Below are 21593 nucleotides of genomic sequence, written 5' to 3'. Positions count from 1 at the left end.
TAATTTAAACAAGGTTAATAGACACCATACAGCAGATTGACAGCACATATAAGACAGCAATGATCACAATGGTAATGATGTTCAGATTGGGTACATAAAGATTGGGAGACTGGGTAGCAAAAGATACAGATAAACAAGATTTATAAACACCATACAACAGATTGGCAGCACATATAAGAAAACAGAATGATCACAATGGTAAAGATGTACAAATTGGGAACATAAAGGTTGGGAGATTTGGTAGCAATTGATACAGTGCAATTTTAAGGCAAAAAGTGAAAAACTATGAAGATGAAATTAGGTACTTTTTAGTACTGATTTTGAATGATGTAAAAGTTGGACAGCTTTTCAATTCAGTAGGGAGTGAGTTCCATAAACTGGGTCCCTTTATTTGCATAGAGTGTTTACACAGATTAAGTTTAACTCTGGGGATATCAAAGAGATATTTATTTCTGGTGTGGTGATAATGGGTCCTATTACATCTGTCCAAGAAGAGTTTCAGACAAAGATTTGCATTTAAGAACAGGGTATATATATATATATATATATATATATATATATATATATATATATATATATATATATATATATATATATATATATATATATATATATATATACATATATATATATATATATATATATATATATATATATATATATATATATATATATATATATATATATATATATATGTCGTACCTAGTAGCCAGAAAGCACTTCTATGCCTACAATGAAGTTATTGCTATCTAAAATAATTAGACGAGCCAAAACTAAATACTATGAACATAAATTTACCCAAATAAAGAGCAACATTAAAAAAACTTGGAGCACAATTTCACAAATATTGGGATCAAAGAAGATTTTAAATAACAAACCAACACTCCTGTCCAATAACGATGGTCAGCTTTCAGCCTCTGATTCTGCTATTAAGTTCAATAGGTTCTTCTCTTCCATTGCGTCATCCCTTGCAAATGATATTCCATCTTCCTGTACTGATGTTAAGGACTATCTTACAGGTAACTATCCACAGTCTCTGTACCTAAAGCCTACTAATTCCACTGATGTCACTGAGATAATCCTTTCCCTTAAAACCAAGTCTAGTGCCTTCGAGGAGATACCAACTTTAATTTACAAAAAAGCCTCCAGATCTTTAGCCCCTGCTATTGCATTGCTCTTCAACAAGTCACTTGAACTCCAAACCTTTCCAGACATTCTAAAAAAAACAAGAGTAACCCCTGTCCACAAATGTGGTGATCACGCAGATGTTAACAACTACAGACCTATATCAATCCTACCTAACTTGTCAAAAATATTCGAAAAACTATTCTACAAGCAGCTTTACTCTTTTCTAGCCAAACACAATATACTTAGCTCTTGTCAATATGGCTTCAGACCCAAAAATAGCACTAACGATGCACTTATTAGTATGATTAACTCTATTCATGTCGCTCTTGATAAAAAGGAGTTTCCTGTTGGGTTATTTGTGGACCTGCGTAAGGCTTTTGACACTGTCAACCACCAGAACCTTCTTCTTAAATTACATCATTATGGAGTCAGAGGACACTCCCTGCAATACCTCAAATCTTATCTTACTGACAGGCTCCAGTATGTTTCTGTGAATAATACAATTTCTCCCACCCTACTTATCAACATTGGTGTTCCTCAGGGCAGCATACTTGGCCCTCTCCTCTTTCTCATTTACATTAATGACCTTCCAAATGCCTCCCAACACCTCAAACCAATTCTATTTACTGACGACACAACCTTCATATACTCCAGTCCTGACCCCCTTGCTCTAAATGCCACAGTAAATACTGAGCTAGAGAAAGTCCATCTTTGGCTAACTGCCAACAAACTCACCCTTAACATTGACAAAACGTTTTATATTCTGTTTGGCAATAAATCCTCTTATCATATAAATCTCAAAATAAACAATACCCAAATTTGTAACAAATTAGATGGCAAATTCCTTGGCGTTCTCATCGACCACAAGCTGAATTTCCAGGGACACATTCTAGATATATCAAAAAAAGTTTCAAAAACTGTTGGCATTCTTTCTAAGATCAGATATTACGACCCCGCCCTGCCCTGGTGATTCTCCATTACTCTCTCATCTATCCATATCCCAACTATGGTATTTGTGCTTGGGGTTCTACTACCCAAAATCATTTACGTCCTCTAATTACTCAACACAAAGCTGCTATTAGGACAATATCCAACTCTAGCCCCAGACATCACTCGGTACCCCTACTCAAATCTCTGAATATGTTAGATATTAAATCAATGCACATTCTCTCATGTGTATTATACATATATAAAACGCTGAACTGTAATGCCAATCCTGACCTCAAAAGATTCATTGAAGGTTGTAACAGAACCCATGAGCACCACACCAGAAATAAATACAGTTTTGATATTCCTAGAGTACGACTTAATCAAACTAGAAATGCTCTTCAAATCAAGGGACCCAGAATGTGGAATGACCTTCCCAACCATGTTAAAGACTGTACCTCTCTCAACCAGTTTAAGATAAAAACGAAGCACTACCTAATAAATTCCCTGTAACCTACCTTACCTCTCTGTTGTCAACCCATGTCTGTTTTTCTTTTCAAAACAACGCTGTTTGAATGTAATTGTCTGTAATAATTTGTAATGGTATTTGTGCTGCTTTTTCAGCCATGTTCCCTCCTCTTGTACCTCTATTTTTATTTGTTCTCAACACATTTTATTCTTTATACCCATTAGTATTAAGCTTTAGTCATTAATGTTTTTCCTGCCCGAAACGCTTTGCGTAATAGTGGCTTTAGGCATTGTATGTACTAGCTCTATCTATTAATCCAACAAACTTTGTAAAATCTCTTGTATGTATGTACCTAACCTAAATAAACATTTATTTATTTATTTATTTATTTATTTATTTATTTATTTATTTATTTATTTATTTATATTTACAATCTATTTATTTATTTATTGAGAATCTATTCTCATCTATTATGAGAATAGATTCAAAGAAGCAAGAGGCAACATGAAAAGCACATGGAGGGCCATCTCTAACATCCTTGGAGCTGAACAACATTCATATAACCAGATAAAAATCTCCAGGGATGGTTATACACCTGCAACAGTTAGTTTAGTTCATATATTATGCACCCCATACCCATCTTGTGGGCGGTAGTGGAAAGGGTTACAGAGGCACATAATAGGCTCAGGGACTGAACCCCACAATTCATCTATCTAAGTAAGTTACAATCTTGATGAGCTAGTTACAAAATTCAGTATAAGTCGTCACATCAACAATGGGTTCGAGATCGACCACAAGTACAGTTTGTAAATTAAGCAACTGACATATGTGGAGAGCTGGTGTCACAATTGATATGTTTCTCCTGCACACCGCCGCCCCCCCCCCCATCCAGTGAGCAGCGGTGGATAGGTTACAATCACTTAGTTACTACCTAAGATTTGCTTCCAAATAAGATGTAGTAAGTCTTTTCGATGTTTAATGTTAGTTTGTTCGTTGACATCCATAAGTGGACTTTTTTTAATTCATTATTCACAACATTATTTAGTGTATGTGGGTTGAGGTTTGAATAGATAAGGGTAGTATCGTCAGCAAACAATATAGGTTTGAGAATATTAGAGACATTAGGCAGATCGTTTATATATATAAGAAATAGAAGAGGCCCTAAGATGCTGCCCTGTGGCACTCCAACGGTAATTGGTAGAGTGGAAGAAGTTGTATCATTGATGGTTACATATTGGTGTCTGTCACTAAGATTGGATTGGATGTAGTCAAGGGCAAGGCCTCGGATTCCATAATGCTGGAGTTTAAGTAAGAGGTAGTTGTGATTAACAGTATCAAAGGCTTTTCTTAGGTCAATGAAGTGTCCAATCGGAAACTCATTTTTGTCAAGGGCTGAGTAGATAACGTCAAGGAGACTAATGATTGCATCGTTGGTGCTCTTTTGGGACCGGAAGCCAAACTGGCAGGGGCTGAGTATGTCGAATTTTACGAGGTAGGAATAGAGCTGTTTGTAAATAATTTTTTCAAATATTTTTGATAGAATGGGTAGATTTGATATTGGTCTATAATTGTTTATGTCCGCCGGATTGCCTCCTTTATGGACTGGCGTTACTCTTGCTTTTTTGAGGATATCAGGGAAGGTGTGACACTCTATAGATTTGTTGAACAGTAGTGCTATGGGTGGGGCAAGGGCATGGGAGGCTCTCTTGTACACAATGGACGGAATTTCACTGGTGTTCCCTGCCTTGGTTTTTAGAGAGTGTATGATGGACACAACATCTGCCGGGCTGATTGGTGAAAGGAGAAGAGAGTTTGGATAGCTGCCTGAGAGATATGTATTAATATGTGTCTGAGTCTGTGGGATTTTACTGGCAAGATTAGCACCAACCGATGAAAAGAAATTATTAATTCATTTGCCATTTCTAAATCAGTTGACGGTATATCCCCATCCTTGTAGAGTTTTATTTGGTTATGTGAGTGTTGTTTAGTTCCTAGGATACTAGAGATAGTTTTCCAAGTGCTCTTCATGTTGCCTTTTGCTTCATTGAATCTATTCACATAATATGCAAGTTTTGCCTTTCTTATGATACTGGTAAGCATTGATGAGTACCTTTTAGCTACTTCCTTTGAAACTAGGCCAATCCTAAGTTTCTTTTCATATTCATGTTTCTTGTTGATTGAGTTGAGAATGCCACTTGTGAGCCAAGGATTGTTTAATCTTTTGTCAGTTACTTGCTGGTAAGAAGGGGACAATGAAGGTTGTAGAGGCTTAGAGTTTTGGAGAGGAAGAGGTTAGCTAATGAATTTATATCATGGGTATTATTGAATTCAGAATCCCAGTTAATATTGTGAAGTGCCTCTGTAAGATTGTCTAAAGCTGATTCACTGTGTAGCCTAAATGAAAGTTTCTTGCTTTTTGGTGGTGTTATGTCCATGTTCGCTATGAGAAAGATAGGATAGTGGTCAGTTGTTCAGTCGTAGATTATACCAGATACAAGGGGAGCTGTTATGTTTGTCCATATGTGGTCCAAGGTAGTGGCTGATGTTTGAGTGACTCGGGTAGGTTTGGTGATATGTTCCAAACTCTGCTCTCGTCTCATTATACTATGAGTTAATTAAATCAAATAACATTTTTTATTCAGGAAAAGTACATAAAAAGTTGATTTACAAACATAATGTTGGATTTATAGATAGACCTAGTGCATACAATACCTAAAGCCACTAATATGCATAGAGTTTCTGGCAAGGTGTGGGGGAAGAAAAACACTTAGACTAAAACTTAATAGTAATTGGGATTAGGTATAAATTGTGTTGAAAAGAGGAATACAAAATAAAAAAAAGTGGGAACATGACAGAAATTATCAATTGTACAAGTTGGAGAACAAACAGCATTGTTCAAAATAGCAAGACATGGGTTGACATATAGGGGGTAAGGTAGGTTACATGGAGTTAATCAGGCAGTACTTGGTTTTACTCTTAAACTGGTTGAGAGAGGTACAGCATTTGACATGGTTGGGAAGGTCATTCCACATTCTGGGTCCCTTGATTTGTAGAGCATTTCTAATTTGGTTAAGTCGCACTCTTGGAATATCAAATAGGTATTTGTTTCTGGTGTGATGCCCATGAGTTCTGTCACAACCTTCTAGGAAGCTTCTAAGGTCAGAATTGACATTGCAGTTCAGAGTTTTAAATATATAGAGTACACATGAGAGGATGTGCAGTGACTTAATATCTAACCTATTTAAAGATTTGAGTAAGGGTACTGAGTGCTGTCTGGGGCCAGAGTTAGATATTGTTCTAATGGCAGCTTTGTGCTGAATAATTAGAGGACATAAATGATTTTGTGTAGTAGAACCCCAAGCACAAATACCATAATTGAGATAAGGATAGATGAGGGAGTAATAGAGCGTCACCAGGGCAGGGCGGGGTACATTTTTTTTTTTTTTTTTGAGATATATACAAGAGTTGTTACATTCTTGTACAGCCACTAGTACGCGTAGCGTTTCGGGCAAGTCCTTAATCCTATGGTCCCTGGAATACTGTTACGGCCCTCTCGGGACGCAACGGGGTCCTTACTCTGATGTTGTTAGAGGAAGATATATGTATCCGTTCCCAAGCCAGTAGTGGCTATCAAGGGATGAGATCCGTGACGCAAGTAACTTAAAGGGAGTAGGGAAAGAAAGCTAAGAACTTAATATTATAATGTCCGTCACCAATAAATAATATATAAAACGGTTACACAAAAGGGGGGGGGGGTATTAACACTATACAAGGGGATTAATCCATAATCGTTGTCTTCTGCTGAAGACTCTGGTGCCACACCACTTGGTGCTGAGTCCTTGGTGCTTCTTCGTGGCCTCAAGACGTGTCCTCTGAGAATGCCGAGCCTACCCGGGCCACAGGTCAGCCAAAACACAGGTCCACTGGGGGCACCGTCGTGGAGGCCGTCAACCACACGTCCAGCTGGTCTGCTGGCAGGTACTGAGCCACCAAGGCTGGTACGGCCACTCCACGAACGATATAAGGGGTACGCCCTAGACAGGAGTCTCGTGTGACATCACAAATCACCCTCCTGTCTTCAGTACCCCAGTGGATGATCGTCTCCAACAGTCGGTCCCGGGTAAATCCTCTTACTGCCACTCCACTGGCAGGCTAACACATCACAGTGTTCTTCCGGGGGGACGACTTCACAACAGCTGCAGCAACGTTCAAGGTATGGAGACTGGCTGCCTCGGGTAGACTGACTCAACCTTCAACACAGTGGTCCCAGGTCGACTCTGTAAACAGACACGTCATCAATGACTGGGACACACTAAAACACCTCACTTACGGGCTCGGGCACAAACACCTGACGTATCCAGTCCATAGATGGCGCTTTCGTCGGAGCACCACCTCACCAGAGGTCAGGAGCGGCTGTGTTGTGAGCTGCACAGGACTGGAAACTGGCCCTTGTGGCTGGTACACCTTGTCCTCACCAGGTGTCGTCGTCCGTTTGGCGGGGGTTTCGGGAGCTGACCCACAGATGGCGTGGTTGTCACTGCTCCAGGCTCGGACGCTGGATCCGGGTTCGTAACACCTCCCCACCAAAAAGAATTTGGTTTAGGGTTCTATAAAAAAAAACACAAACCAAATTAGTACGACGACACAACTCCAAATGGACACACATGCATTATAATCTGGAATGGTGAGGCTGTCTCGTCCACAGAACTGTCTTACTGGGCAATTCCGGCACAACGGGAACTTGAAGATTGAAGGCGATGTCCTGTCTGGCGTAATCTTCCACGTCTTCCACGTCTCCACTGCGATGGCAAGCAGGGGCATCATCTCACACCTCTCTAGTAAGGATCCGTGTAGACACGATCTGGGGTGACTCGACACTTCTCTGCGTCGAGGCACCGATGACGGCTGATCACAGACGGCATTTCTGGTACCGGTCCGATGGTCCTTCAGGGAGACAGGAACCTGGAATACAGGGGTCTGATAATTCAGAGTGATAGCGACAGGGGATAAGTCGATACTTACTGCATACGCCTCTACTAGGCTTACACCTAGTTTCCACAGGGCTGCTTGCACGTCGCAGATGGCATTCGCTCTGCCACCGTCAGGTCGACCAACGTTCCGTATAACACTGTGTTGAGGCTCAGCAATCACGCGGGGGGTGTCAACCTGTCGGAAACAGTCACTCATATTATCACATGTCGTACCTCCTGTATCAACCATTACCTTCCAGGTCCCTTCCTCAACTGCAACACTTGCAGTACCAATCTCTAATCCCTGGGACCTCTTCACGATGTTCACGGGAGCCACCATCTTTCGGGTCGTCCACTGATCCTTACTGAGAACACATAGAATACATAGGAGAATAAAACAAAATATCGCTAAGAAACATGAGGCCAATTGAGGGATAAGCTTCCCGAGCCAGTCATGTCCATAGCCGGCAACATCCACACGCCTGGCTTGGACCGAAGAGGGCACTAGACCTTTTGAACACACCGCACCTACCTCTGACGTCTGGGGAATCTCTGGCTGGTTCACTACACGCTGTAACTTGCCATACCGCAAGCACACATCCGCCTTCGCTCCAGACTCGTTGGTATCCGTGGGTGCCCGCACACAAGGCCTCTCTTCTTGCTCAGGTACCTCTGCCTTCTTAACTTCATGTTCCTCGTCGAGAGAATCAGGAGACACTGCTAGAACGTTCTCAATCTGTAGGCGAGAGGACAAATTAAACATAGTTACATCCGGGTCTGTCTTTACCTGGACATTACCATTGCCTGTAGACACCTCAGACTTTGATGTTCTGGCTGACTCGTCCGCTATCTTGGGATGATTGGTGCTCCAATCGGTCACCAAGTCGTTGGCTAGTACCACGTCAATCCCAGCCACAGGGAGGGTATCGACTACTGCCAACTCACAGGTGCCGCTGAAGTAAGGCGAGTCGAGATGCACCGGCACTAAGGGGGCGATGTACTGCGTCCTAGGAAACCCAACCAGGACAACCTCTGGTCTCCCATCCACACTTACTCCCTCGGGTAACGAGCTCTTCACGATCAGGGACTGGGCTGCTCCACTATCTCTGAGCACTACAACTGATCTACCAGTATGATCACTCGTTACATACCCGGTTGAAGTGTGAGGGGCCAACAAACTTGGTCCTTCCTGCGTCGTCGTAGACTGGTTTCCTGCTGGTGGTGTAACACAGCTCATCATCATCACCTCCCTACGTGCGCTGCCACCTCTTCTGCCTAAGCACCTAGCAGCTACGTGCCCTATCTGCCCACAAGTCCAGCACACCATGTTCCTCCTCGGACTACGGTGTTTCGGACTGCTAGGACTTGTTCTTCGAGGGCTACCTGGGGGCGTCTTCTTAGCATTTTGTGGGACGGGTCTTTCCTCTTCATCATGAGGTCTGTCGAACCGGCGCTGGTAATTCCTTGGGACGTACTTAGCAGACGGCCTATGAGTCAGGATGTACTCTTCAGCCATGGTGGCTGCTGCACTCAAGGTCTCTACCTGCTGTTCCTCTAAGTACGTCTTCAGGTCTACAGACAAACAATCCTTGAAGTCCTCGAGCAGAATCAGCTGCTCGAGGTCTTCCTTGGTCTCCACCTTGCCGAGAGGCACACCATTCTTGAAAAAGTCGCTCCTTGATGGTGGCGAATTCGGTGAAAGTGTGCTCTGAGGTCTTCTTCAGGTTTCGGAACTTCTGCCTGTACGCCTCAGGTACCAATTGGTACGCCATGAGCACTACTTTCTTCACCATATCGTAATCGCCGGAGTCGTCAAGGGATAACGTAGAGTAGGCGATTTGGGCCTTCCCAGTCAAGACTGACTGTATCATGATGGCCCAATTCTCCCTTGGCCACTCCAAAGAGGCAGCGACTTTCTCGAAGGCTGCAAAGAACTTCGAGACTTCCCTCTCATTGAATTTGGGGACCATTTTGATATTTCTTACCGGATCGAAACCGCTTACTCCAGTTTGTCTCTGTCCAGCGCTTAATCGTAATACTTCTAGTTCATGTTGTCTCTGTCTTTCTTTTTCTTCTCTTTCTCGTTCTTCTCTCTCTCTTTCTCGTTTCTCTTCTCTTTCTCTTTCTGCCTTCCTTTCTTCTAATTCTAAACGTCTCATCTCTAATTCTTTATCTTGTCTCTCTCGTTCCAATTCTAATTTCTTCCATTCAATTTCTCGATTAATTTCCAAGGCACGCATCTTGACAGTTAGGAAGCTGATATTAAGCTCACCTGCATCACTGTCAACGTCGCTGCCTTTATCTTCCTTTTCCATGGAAGCTATCTCCTCACCTTCCCTTGTACTAGGAGTCTCGCCTTCCTGTTTCTCTTCTGCCTTCAGGTGCCGGTGAACCTTGGACAAGATCTCCACACGGGAATCACTGGCACGGATCTTGATCTCCAGGTAGGCGCTCACTAGTAGAAGCTCTGGTTTGCTCAGATATTTTAATCTGGCAAGGCAGTCTACTCTGTTCAGAAAAGCCTGAACATTGTCCAGATCATCGATGGTAGCTTTTTCTGCCATTGTCACCGATGGAACACTTAACTAGCACTTGACACACCGCTTACACTTTAGCACTTAACGCACCGAGCACTGTTCTACGTCAATATTGCACTTTATCGCACCAAACACTGCACTTGCCAATATTGCACGTAATCACTTCGGGCACCGCACTACCCAATATTACACCGAGTCCAAGCGAACACTTCGCTCTATAATATTACACTGAATCACTGAGCACCGCACTACTCAATATCGCACTTAATCGCTTAATCACAGCGAACACCGCACTGCACAATAACGCACTTAGTTACTCTTGAGCACCGCACAGGACGTATAACGTCACAATCGTCACACAGGGGGAATTATATACAGGGATTACGCCACTTCACCACCCCTGTCAAACATACTTAACAAAGGGACGGATCCCGCTGGGGATGCCAATTATGTTACGGCCCTCTTGGGACGCAACGGGGTCCTTACTCTGATGTTGTTAGAGGAAGATATATGTATCCGTTCCCAAGCCAGTAGTGGCTATCAAGGGATGAGATCCGTGACGCAAGTAACTTAAAGGGAGTAGGGAAAGAAAGCTAAGAACTTAATATTATAATGTCCGTCACCAATAAATAATATATAAAACGGTTACACAAAAGGGGGGGGGGGTATTAACACTATACAAGGGGATTAATCCATAATCGTTGTCTTCTGCTGAAGACTCTGGTGCCACACCACTTGGTGCTGAGTCCTTGGTGCTTCTTCGTGGCCTCAAGACGTGTCCTCTGAGAATGCCGAGCCTATCCGGGCCACAGGTCAGCCAAAACACAGGTCCACTGGGGGCACCGTCGTGGAGGCCGTCAACCACACGTCCAGCTGGTCTGCTGGCAGGTACTGAGCCACCAAGGCTGGTACGGCCACTCCACGAACGATATAAGGGGTACGCCCTAGACAGGAGTCTCGTGTGACATCACAAATCACCCTCCTGTCTTCAGTACCCCAGTGGATGATCGTCTCCAACAGTCGGTCCCGGGTAAATCCTCTTACTGCCACTCCACTGGCAGGCTAACACATCACAGTGTTCTTCCGGGGGGACGACTTCACAACAGCTGCAGCAACGTTCAAGGTATGGAGACTGGCTGCCCCGGGTAGACTGACTCAACCTTCAACACAGTGGTCCCAGGTCGACTCTGTAAACAGACACGTCATCAATGACTGGGACACACTAAAACACCTCACTTACGGGCTCGGGCACAAACACCTGACGTATCCAGTCCATAGATGGCGCTTTCGTCGGAGCACCACCTCACCAGAGGTCAGGAGCGGCTGTGTTGTGAGCTGCACAGGACTGGAAACTGGCCCTTGTGGCTGGTACACCTTGTCCTCACCAGGTGTCGTCGTCTGTTTGGCGGGGGTTTCGGGAGCTGACCCACAGATGGCGTGGTTGTCACTGCTCCAGGCTCGGACGCTGGATCCGGGTTCGTAACAAATACGATCCCCTGCCGCGAAGAATCGTTTTTTCATCCAAGTACACATTTTACTGTTGCGTTAAACAGAGGCTACAGTTAAGGAATTGCGCCCAGTAAATCCTCCCCGGCCAGGATACGAACCCATGACATAGCGCTCGCGGAACGCCAGGCGAGTGTCTTACCACTACACCACGGAGACTAATATCTGATCTTAGAAAGAATGCCAACAGTTTTAGATACTTTTTTTTGATATATTAAGAATGTGTCTATGAAAATTCAGCTTGTTATCGATGAGAACACCAAGGAATTTGCCATCTGCTTTGTTACTAATTTGGGTATTGTTTATTATTTGATTAATTTGATTTGAGGATTTTTTTGCGAAACAAAATATAGAAAGTTTTGTCAGTGTTAAGGGTGAGTTTGTTGGCAGTTAGCCAACAATGGAATTTATTTAGTTCAGTATTCACTGTGTCATTTAGAGCAAGAGGGTCAGGACTGGAGAAAATGAAGGTTGTGTCATCAGCAAAAATAATTGGTTTGAGGTGTTGAGAGGCATTTGGAAGGTCATTAATGTAGATGAGAAATAGGAAAGGGCCAAGTATGCTGCGATGAGGAATACTAATGTTGATGGATATTGTGGGAGAAATGGACTTTTCACAGAAACATACTGGAGCCTGTCTGTAAGGTACGACTGAAGATATTGGAGGGGGAGACCTCTGACTCCATAATGAAGTAGTTTAAGAAGAAGGTTGGTGGTCGACAGTGTCAAAAGCCTTATGTAGGTCAACAAATATCCCAGCAGAGAACTCATTTTTATCAAGAGCTGCATGTATCAAGTTAATCATACTAATAAGTGCATCATTAGTGCTTTTTTGGGGTCTGAAGCCATATTGGCAGGAGCTAAGTATTTTGTGTTTGGCTAGATAAAAGTAAAGCTACTTATAGATTAGTTTTTCAAATATTTTTGACAAGTTTGGCAGAATTGATATAGGTCTGAAGTTGTTGACGTCAGTGAGATCACCACATTTATGGACAGGGGGTTATCTTCAGGTTATCGTGAGATGATTTCGGGGCTTTTTAGTGTCCCCGCGGCCCGGTCCTCGACCAGGCCTCCACCCCCAGGAAGCAGCCCGTGACAGCTGACTAACTCTAGGTACCTATTTACTGCTAGGTAACAGGGGCATTCAGGGTGAAAGAAACTTTGCCCATTTGTTTCTGCCTCGTGCGGGAATCGAACCCGCGCTACAGAATTACGAGTCCTGGAGACTTTTTGTAGATTAGAGTTGGTATCTCCGCGAGCGCACTAGACTTTGTTTTAAGGGAAAGGATTATCTTATTAACATCAGTGTAATTAGCAGGCATTAGGTACAGAGACTGTGGATAGTTACCTGCAAGGTAGTGCTGAATATTAGTACTGGAAGATGGAATATCATTAGCAAGGGATGACCCAATGGAAGAGAAGAACCTATTGAACTCAAGAGCAGTGTCAGAGGCTGAAAACAGACCATCGTTATATAACAGGAGTATTTGTTTTTTATTTAAAAATCTTTATTGATCCCAATATTTGTGAAATAGTGCTCCAATATTTTCTTGATGTTGCCCTTTGTTTCGGTACATTTGTTTTCGTAGTATTTAATTTTGGCTCTCCTAATTATTTTAGATAGTACTGATGAGTAATTCTTTGAAATTTCTTTGGAGACGATTCCTAACCTATACTTCTTCTCAAGGTCATGTTTTTTATTAATAGATATAAGTATCCCCTTTATAAGCCAAGGATTGTATAGCCTTTTAGTTGTGACTTGTTTCGTTAGCATAGGACAGTGGGTGTTATAAAGGCTGAGAGTTTGTTGAATAAATACAATACAATACAATACAATTTTATTTAGGTAAGGTACATACATACAATAAATTTTTACAAGGATTGGTTGACTTATAGGTAGAGCTAGTACATACAATGCCTAAAGCCACTATTACGCAAAGCGTTTCGGGCATGGAAATAGCAGTGCAAATGATTGCACTGCTAGGTTGATGTCCTCTATGTTAGCTAATTCGGACTCCCAGTTGATATTACCAGCAGCAGCTATAAAATTGCCTATAGAATTTTCATTGTAGAGCCTAAAGCTTATCTTCTTTGTTTCTAGAGGTGGTTTGATAATGTTGATTAGGAGAAAAGTGGGGGTAGGGGTCTGTGGTTCTATCAGTGATTATCCCTGAAGTAAGCGGAGAGGTTATGTTGGTCCAGATGTGGTCAGAGTCGTAGCAGTACTATCAGTGATTCTAGTAGGTCTAGTGATTAAGGGTATGAGGAAGCAGGAATTCATACAGTTGAGGAAACTAGCAGCAGGAGGGTTATCAGGCTCGTAGAGGTCAATGTTAAAGTCACCAGAAATAATTAAGTGGTTTTTGTTCAGTCTGTTCTCTAGTATTAGATTTCTAAGGTTAGAGTTGAATTCAGTCACATCAGTGTTAGGAATTCTATAGACTGCTCCGTTACTACAGACAGTAGTAACTGGACTGGACTGTCAGTTACTACAGTCAGGACAGTCTCGCCACCCTTAACTCTGAAACAGGCAAAGATATACGCTCCACAGAGGTCTCTAGTTTTAATTATTTTTGAGCAAATCAGTTCTTGGTGGTAGTAGTACTGGGCAGTACCACTACCTCTTTGAATAGGACGACAGTTGTGAATTGCTGAGTTGTTTGGAATGTTGTGGAGTTGAGTATTATCCACTTTTAACCACGTTTCAGTAAGCACAACAACAACAAAATTTGTTTTCAACTGTTTGAATCAGGGCACTAACATTATCAAAGTGTTTGCTTAGCGATCTTACATGTAAGTTAATTACAGAAACATTGTGATTATGTGTTAAAACATTGTTTACATCATGTGCTGCATAATACCTGCAATTATGATCATTAAAGTGATGATTGTCATAGATACTAGATAAGAATACTAATCTATCCCTATCTTACATATGGTACTTGTGCATGGGGTTCAACCACTGCAAACTTCCTCAAGCTCATCATCACCCAGCAAAAGTCTGCTTTCTTAACAATAACAAACTCTGTTTTCAGACAACACATAGTCCTCCTGTTTAAATCCTTCAACATGCTAAACATAAACTCACTCCTCAAATTCTACTGAGTCATTTACATGGTAAACTGTGCCAAGAAAACTATTCACACACCCTCCGTCACTATGTGATGGAGTGCGAAAAGATACGTGAATTCAGAGACAACTTTATAGTAAATGTTCAAGAGATGTGTAAATATTTTTTTCAAAATGATCTGCTACCAGAAACTTTAGCCAAATATCCCCAGTTTTCTAACTGTAGGTAGTCCCTAAGTGATTGTAACCTATCCACCGTTGCACACTGGATGGGGGGGGGGGGGCGGTGTGTAGGACAAACATATCAATTGTGACACTAGCTCTCCACATATGCCAATTACTTAAATTAGAAACTGTAATTGTGGTCGGTCTCGAGCCCATTGTTGATGTGACGATGTGCATTGAATTTTGTAACTAACTCATCAAGATTGTAACTTGCTTAGCTAAATGAATTGTGAGGCTCATTTCCTGAGCCCATTATTTTAACCCATTATGTAACACTCTCCACTAATGCCCACAGGATGGGTATTGGGTGCATAATAAATGAACTAAACTAAAACATGTAAAAAAATCTTGTTCTTAAATGGTAACTCTGATCTGAAACTTTTCTTTGACAGAAGTTATAGAACTCACTATCACCACACCAGAAATAAATATCTCTTTGATATCTCCAGAGTCAAACTAACTCTGTATAAACACTCTACGCAAATAAAGGGACATAGTCTATGAACTCACTCCCTAATGAATTAAAAAGCTGTGCATCCTACCGCTTATTCAAAAGTACCACCAAAAAGTACCTAATTTCATCTTCATAGTTTTCTACCTAGTGCTTCACACTCGCATTGTATCTTGTGCTGCCCCAAAATATGTGTCTAAGCCATATAACTTCACCGTTGTATCTTGTGCTGCCCCAAAATATGTGTCTAAGCCATATAACTTCACCGTTGTATCTTGTGCTGCCCCAAAATATGTGTCTAAGCCATATAACTTCACCGTTGTATCTTGTGCTGCCCCAAAATATGTGTCTAAGCCATAAAACTTCACCGTTGTATCTTGCCATCATCTTATCATGGTTGTTATGTTGAACGCAAATTTTACTACAATATACCTAGAAATAATCTTCAAATTTTACTAAAATGTACCTACTAATTTTCTTCAAATTTCCTTACAATGCACGTGTTAACTTTTCTCAATTTAGCTACAATTTACCTACTTAAAATTATCTGTTAGATTAAGGACCTGCCTGAGACGCTGTGCGTGTTAGTGGCTTTACAAGAATGTAAAAACATCAATGCTATGTTCTCTCATAAACCCTTTGTACCTTCTTGTATATATATAAATAAATAAACAGACTCCTGTGTATATAAATAAAGACAATTAAAAAGTCAGTTTCGGCAGAGATCAGTAACCAAAGAAAATGTCCGGAGCAAGATGGCGGGCAAGCGAGCGAGTGACGTCATCACAACAAAAGCAAGCTGCTACACGATGTGTAGACGACGACCCGTGAGATAACACTGCCACGCCTCAACTAATAACAATGTCGCCACTTAATCACCAACAACAAGATAACAACTCTGATAAGAACTGCAGCTACCATCATGAAGAAGATAACACTGATGCTCCTCACTGTCTTAGAGACGGTCACCTGTGACCACAATACCCGCCAAATTGTCCCTCCCACAGTACTCTCAGGACACTTATGGCAGTGTAAGTGTGTGGTGAGGCCACACCACTGAAGACATTGAGGATATACCACGAGGGAGAGACAAAACTGTTGAAGGAAGGAGTAACTGGCTCCACCTGACCACCTTGTTCCTCGCACTCTCATCATCCTCCGTAAGTACTGGAGTACTTTCTGCTCCACCATTGTCTTACACCCCAACATGCAATTGTTGGTGTGTGGAAATAGGCCTATGGAATTGTTGAGGTGTGGACGTAGGCCAATGGCATTGTTACACACCCTCACTGTTGCTCTCCCCCCACACCCTCACTGTTGCTATCCCCCCCCCCACACACCCTCACTGTTGCTCTCCCCCACACACCCTCACTGTTGCTCTCCCCCACACCCTCACTGTTGCTCTCTCCCCCCCACACACCCTCACTGTTGCTCTCCCCCACACACCCTCACTGTTGCTCTCCCACCCCACACACCCTCACTGTTGCTCTCCCCCCCACACACCCTCACTGTTGCTCTCCCCCCCACACACCCTCACTGTTGCTCTCCCCCCCCACACCTTCACTGTTGCTCTCCCCCACACCCTCACTGTGTAACGGGGGGTGGGGGGAAATAGCTCTAACTTGTCCATTATTCCACCCCCCCAGTTAACTAACGAGGCCGGGGGAAACAGCTCTCTCTAGTCCGTTATCCCGTCCCCAGTTAGCTAACTATTCTAGAGCACCTCCAGAGTTCCTAAGGCAACCTCTCTGGTTCAACACCTTGTAACCTAGGTATTTGACTACCTAGGTGCTAAGACTACAAGGCGCCGTAACTGGATCAGCTACCCGAAACTCTAGAGAGAACTCTAGAATACAGAATCATTGCCACAAACGTATAAGAGAAAACGAAAGGAAAGAAATGAATAGTGAAGTAATTAGTGAGGGTTTGGGGTGAGAGGTAGAGAGGTGGGAGGAGCGAGGAGAGTCATTAGTTGAAAGTGAGAGTTTAGAGAGGGGTGGAGGGAGAGGTGTAGATAGGTAGAAGTAGAAGAGTAGATAGTAGAAGTAGAAGAGTAGATAGTAGAAGACGAAATGCTGCCACCATCCATTCATGATCATTACATACAAGACAAGGAATGGAACTTGCCTGTATCACAAAATTCTCAAAAGATGTTATCATGAGTTCATTATTAGTATGTTCCCTCTGTACCATGTACTCATTAAAATCAGGGAACCAATAATCCCCGAGGCTTTCTCACCTCAACTCAACTCTAGGGACACAGTGAAAGACCATTTAAATAATAAATTCAACAATTATATTTTTCATGATAAATATCATAACTTAAGCAATTCAATTAAAATGTTCCAGTTTAATATGCAAAGTGAGTCATCATCCAAGAAATCGAGAACCCTACAACTTGACTGCCCCTGATCATCACACAACATATGTAAACACGACCAAGTCACCTTAATGTTCACTCACCGAGTACTGAGTCTAAGTTGAATAGAGAGGGGGGGGGGGGTCTGTAGCTTGACAGAGACTGTCTCGCCCCTGCCGGCCGACAACCTCCCTGGTAGGGACGTCTTCTCTCTCTCGTCTGCTGCTCTGTCTGTTAATGCTCCATGCTGGATAGCTCTCCGAGTTTATATTGGGGAACCTAGTAGCTAACTCCGCCCACAAGTAGATAGCCTCCGGCACTACCAAGCCACTCCTTAAACGTCGGCTTGTTTGAAGGCTACCAGACTACAATTAAGAGCTTAGCGGAAGCAAGGTGAAATTCTCATGATCTGACCTCAGGTCACTTGAGGTCATTAACGCTTTGAGGTGTGAGATCTCAGGCAGACAACTGGCGCCTCTCAGATCCTTGTCTGTGACTCATGTACTCTATATATATTTTAAATAAACTAACTCAAACACTTTTACAGTGTTACATCTCCCCTTCTCCCCGAAATAAAGTTTTTGCAACACTGCTAAAGCAAGCTAGCTGTGTGCAACAACTTTATTAACGAAAAAAAAAATACATCCTAGCTAAACAAATATACATCATCCTACTCTAAAAAATGAAATATGTAGACAGACGTCCATTGTCTCTGGCTGGGCGACGTCACTGCTTGGTCTTGTAGATAATCCTGTACCACATTTCTTCAACACAACTGCCTCCGTCGCTTCTCCGTCGTTAACGCACAACAACACTTGGTCAACCCGAAAGCCGTTACTACTTGAACTGAGCACAGGACCGTGGAATTCGGTTGTCCCAGCTGATCTGTAATTGGCCCTACGTCAGTCACCATGAGAGACGTATATTGGGGTTCTTCACAGCTATAGGGACTACAAGTTTCGAGACCTTCATATAGTTGCCAACAGTAGAAATCCCATCCTACTCTTCTTCCTCCCTGTTGCTCCAGCACGCCTCCTTCAGAGAGCTACTTCTGACAGCCACATCAAGTCCGCATGACACAGGAAGAATCACTCAACAGAGCAACATGCTTGTAGGAGGGGCGGCCAGTCAAGGCAAACGATCCTGTCTTGCAATTACGCTCCATGCAATAATGCTGACACCAGCAAGGGACACTAGGTATCGTGTCTCAGCTTGGCTTATCTTCTTCTTTCTTCTCTCTTCTTTCTTCTCTCTTCTTTCTTCTCTCTTCTTTCTTCTTTCTTCTCTCTTCCTCCTCCCATGGGTCTTTGACAAGCGACCTGGGGTCCATTGGGGGTCTGTCCGTCCTGGGGTCCATCCTGGGTAGACCGATGTTGGTGGGACAGACTGGAGTCGTTGTTGCTCCTCTTCCATCATTACTGGGTCGTCTGGGGTCGTCTGCAGAACGACCTGGGGTCCACTGGGGGTCCGTCCGTCTTGGGGTCCACTGGGGTCCGTCCGTCTTGGGGTCCACTGGGGTCCGTCCGTCTTGGGGTCCACTGGGTAGACCAATGTTGACCGACCGAGAGGGCTGGTCGTGGTGGTGGTGATAAACGTCCGTGAGTGTGGTACACAGCAGCCGTCTCCCTCTTTTGTATGTGCGTCTCTCCTCTCTTCTGGCTCCCACCTGTGGGTGAACAGAAAGGCGACAATATCGTGCTCCCAAGATATGTTATGTGACCCTGTAGTTTGTATAGGGTTACACAGTCATCTCATACTGCTCTCCTCCTGGCAACAACTACACTTAAATTTTTAATAATCCAATTAACTCTGAATGATATTGACTTGGTGGAACATAAAACAGTAACAGAGTAAAGTTAGAGAAGAGAGAATAAGATCGTCACTACTTTTAACTTGTCACAAAAAAATCAACACTAATAGACAAAACACTAGCCTAACTTAACTATACCGTTCCTAATCTTACGTACTTAAATATTCATTACTCCCACCCTTAACCTACAGCCACCTACGTGACCCAGAGTGTCTCCCTAGCATCTCCGCCGTTCAACAACTCCAAACTGTTGCCACCCCTGTGACCAGACTATCTAACGTCGAGCGTCCCCAACGTGAAGTCTACTGACATACTAAGGCTCCCCCTAGCATGCTGTACAAGACCAGTACACCTCGGGTTATTGCGTTCAAATGGAGTAAAACAGTCGATCGCAATAATCTGAGCAGAACCACTACTTAAAAACTACACCTGCCACTCCCCACTGACCTGGAGACCAGCGGTGGCTGGGTGTCCCCGTGGGACATGCGAGGTCACCTGTCACACTCAGCTGACCTGCACTACCAACACCGCTAAGTTCCCAAATCGCCAAATCTTATTACTAACATAAATCACTACACACGCAAGTTCTGGTGAACATTCCCTGAATACCACAAAACTCACAAAATCACTAAACCACAACACTACAGAATCACAATCTCCTAACCTGAAAACTCGCTAAATCGCGAAAGTAAAACACCTGTCAAGATCTCCCTGATAGCGCCTGAGCGGCAAAAGACACGTGGGACTGAACAATGTTAAAAGAACACCAACTACCTACAACATTGTTCAACACCGCTGCCATCATTGTAACGGGGGGTTGGGGGGGAAATAGCTCTAACTTGTCCATTATTCCACCCCCCCAGTTAACTAACGAGGCCGGGGGAAACAGCTCTCTCTAGTCCGTTATCCCGTCCCCAGTTAGCTAACTATTCTAGAGCACCTCCAGAGTTCCTAAGGCAACCTCTCTGGTTCAACACCTTGTAACCTAGGTATTTGACTACCTAGGTGCTAAGACTACAAGGCGCCGTAACTGGATCAGCTACCCGAAACTCTAGAGAGAACTCTAGAATACAGAATCATTGCCACAAACGTATAAGAGAAAACGAAAGGAAAGAAATGAATAGTGAAGTAATTAGTGAGGGTTTGGGGTGAGAGGTAGAGAGGTGGGAGGAGCGAGGAGAGTCATTAGTTGAAAGTGAGAGTTTAGAGAGGGGTGGAGGGAGAGGTGTAGATAGGTAGAAGTAGAAGAGTAGATAGTAGAAGTAGAAGAGTAGATAGTAGAAGACGAAATGCTGCCACCATCCATTCATGATCATTACATACAAGACAAGGAATGGAACTTGCCTGTATCACAAAATTCTCAAAAGATGTTATCATGAGTTCATTATTAGTATGTTCCCTCTGTACCATGTACTCATTAAAATCAGGGAACCAATAATCCCCGAGGCTTTCTCACCTCAACTCAACTCTAGGGACACAGTGAAAGACCATTTAAATAATAAATTCAACAATTATATTTTTCATGATAAATATCATAACTTAAGCAATTCAATTAAAATGTTCCAGTTTAATATGCAAAGTGAGTCATCATCCAAGAAATCGAGAACCCTACAACTTGACTGCCCCTGATCATCACACAACATATGTAAACACGACCAAGTCACCTTAATGTTCACTCACCGAGTACTGAGTCTAAGTTGAATAGAGAGGGGGGGAGGGGTCTGTAGCTTGACAGAGACTGTCTCGCCCCTGCCGGCCGACAACCTCCCTGGTAGGGACGTCTTCTCTCTCTCGTCTGCTGCTCTGTCTGTTAATGCTCCATGCTGGATAGCTCTCCGAGTTTATATTGGGGAACCTAGTAGCTAACTCCGCCCACAAGTAGATAGCCTCCGGCACTACCAAGCCACTCCTTAAACGTCGGCTTGTTTGAAGGCTACCAGACTACAATTAAGAGCTTAGCGGAAGCAAGGTGAAATTCTCATGATCTGACCTCAGGTCACTTGAGGTCATTAACGCTTTGAGGTGTGAGATCTCAGGCAGACAACTGGCGCCTCTCAGATCCTTGTCTGTGACTCATGTACTCTATATATATTTTAAATAAACTAACTCAAACACTTTTACAGTGTTACAACTGTTGCTCTC

Source organism: Procambarus clarkii, chromosome 38 (assembly GCF_040958095.1).
Source record: "Procambarus clarkii isolate CNS0578487 chromosome 38, FALCON_Pclarkii_2.0, whole genome shotgun sequence".
NCBI lineage: Eukaryota > Metazoa > Arthropoda > Malacostraca > Decapoda > Cambaridae > Procambarus > Procambarus clarkii.
The sequence above is the reverse complement of the archived record's forward strand: the minus strand, read 5'-3'. Positions refer to the sequence as shown.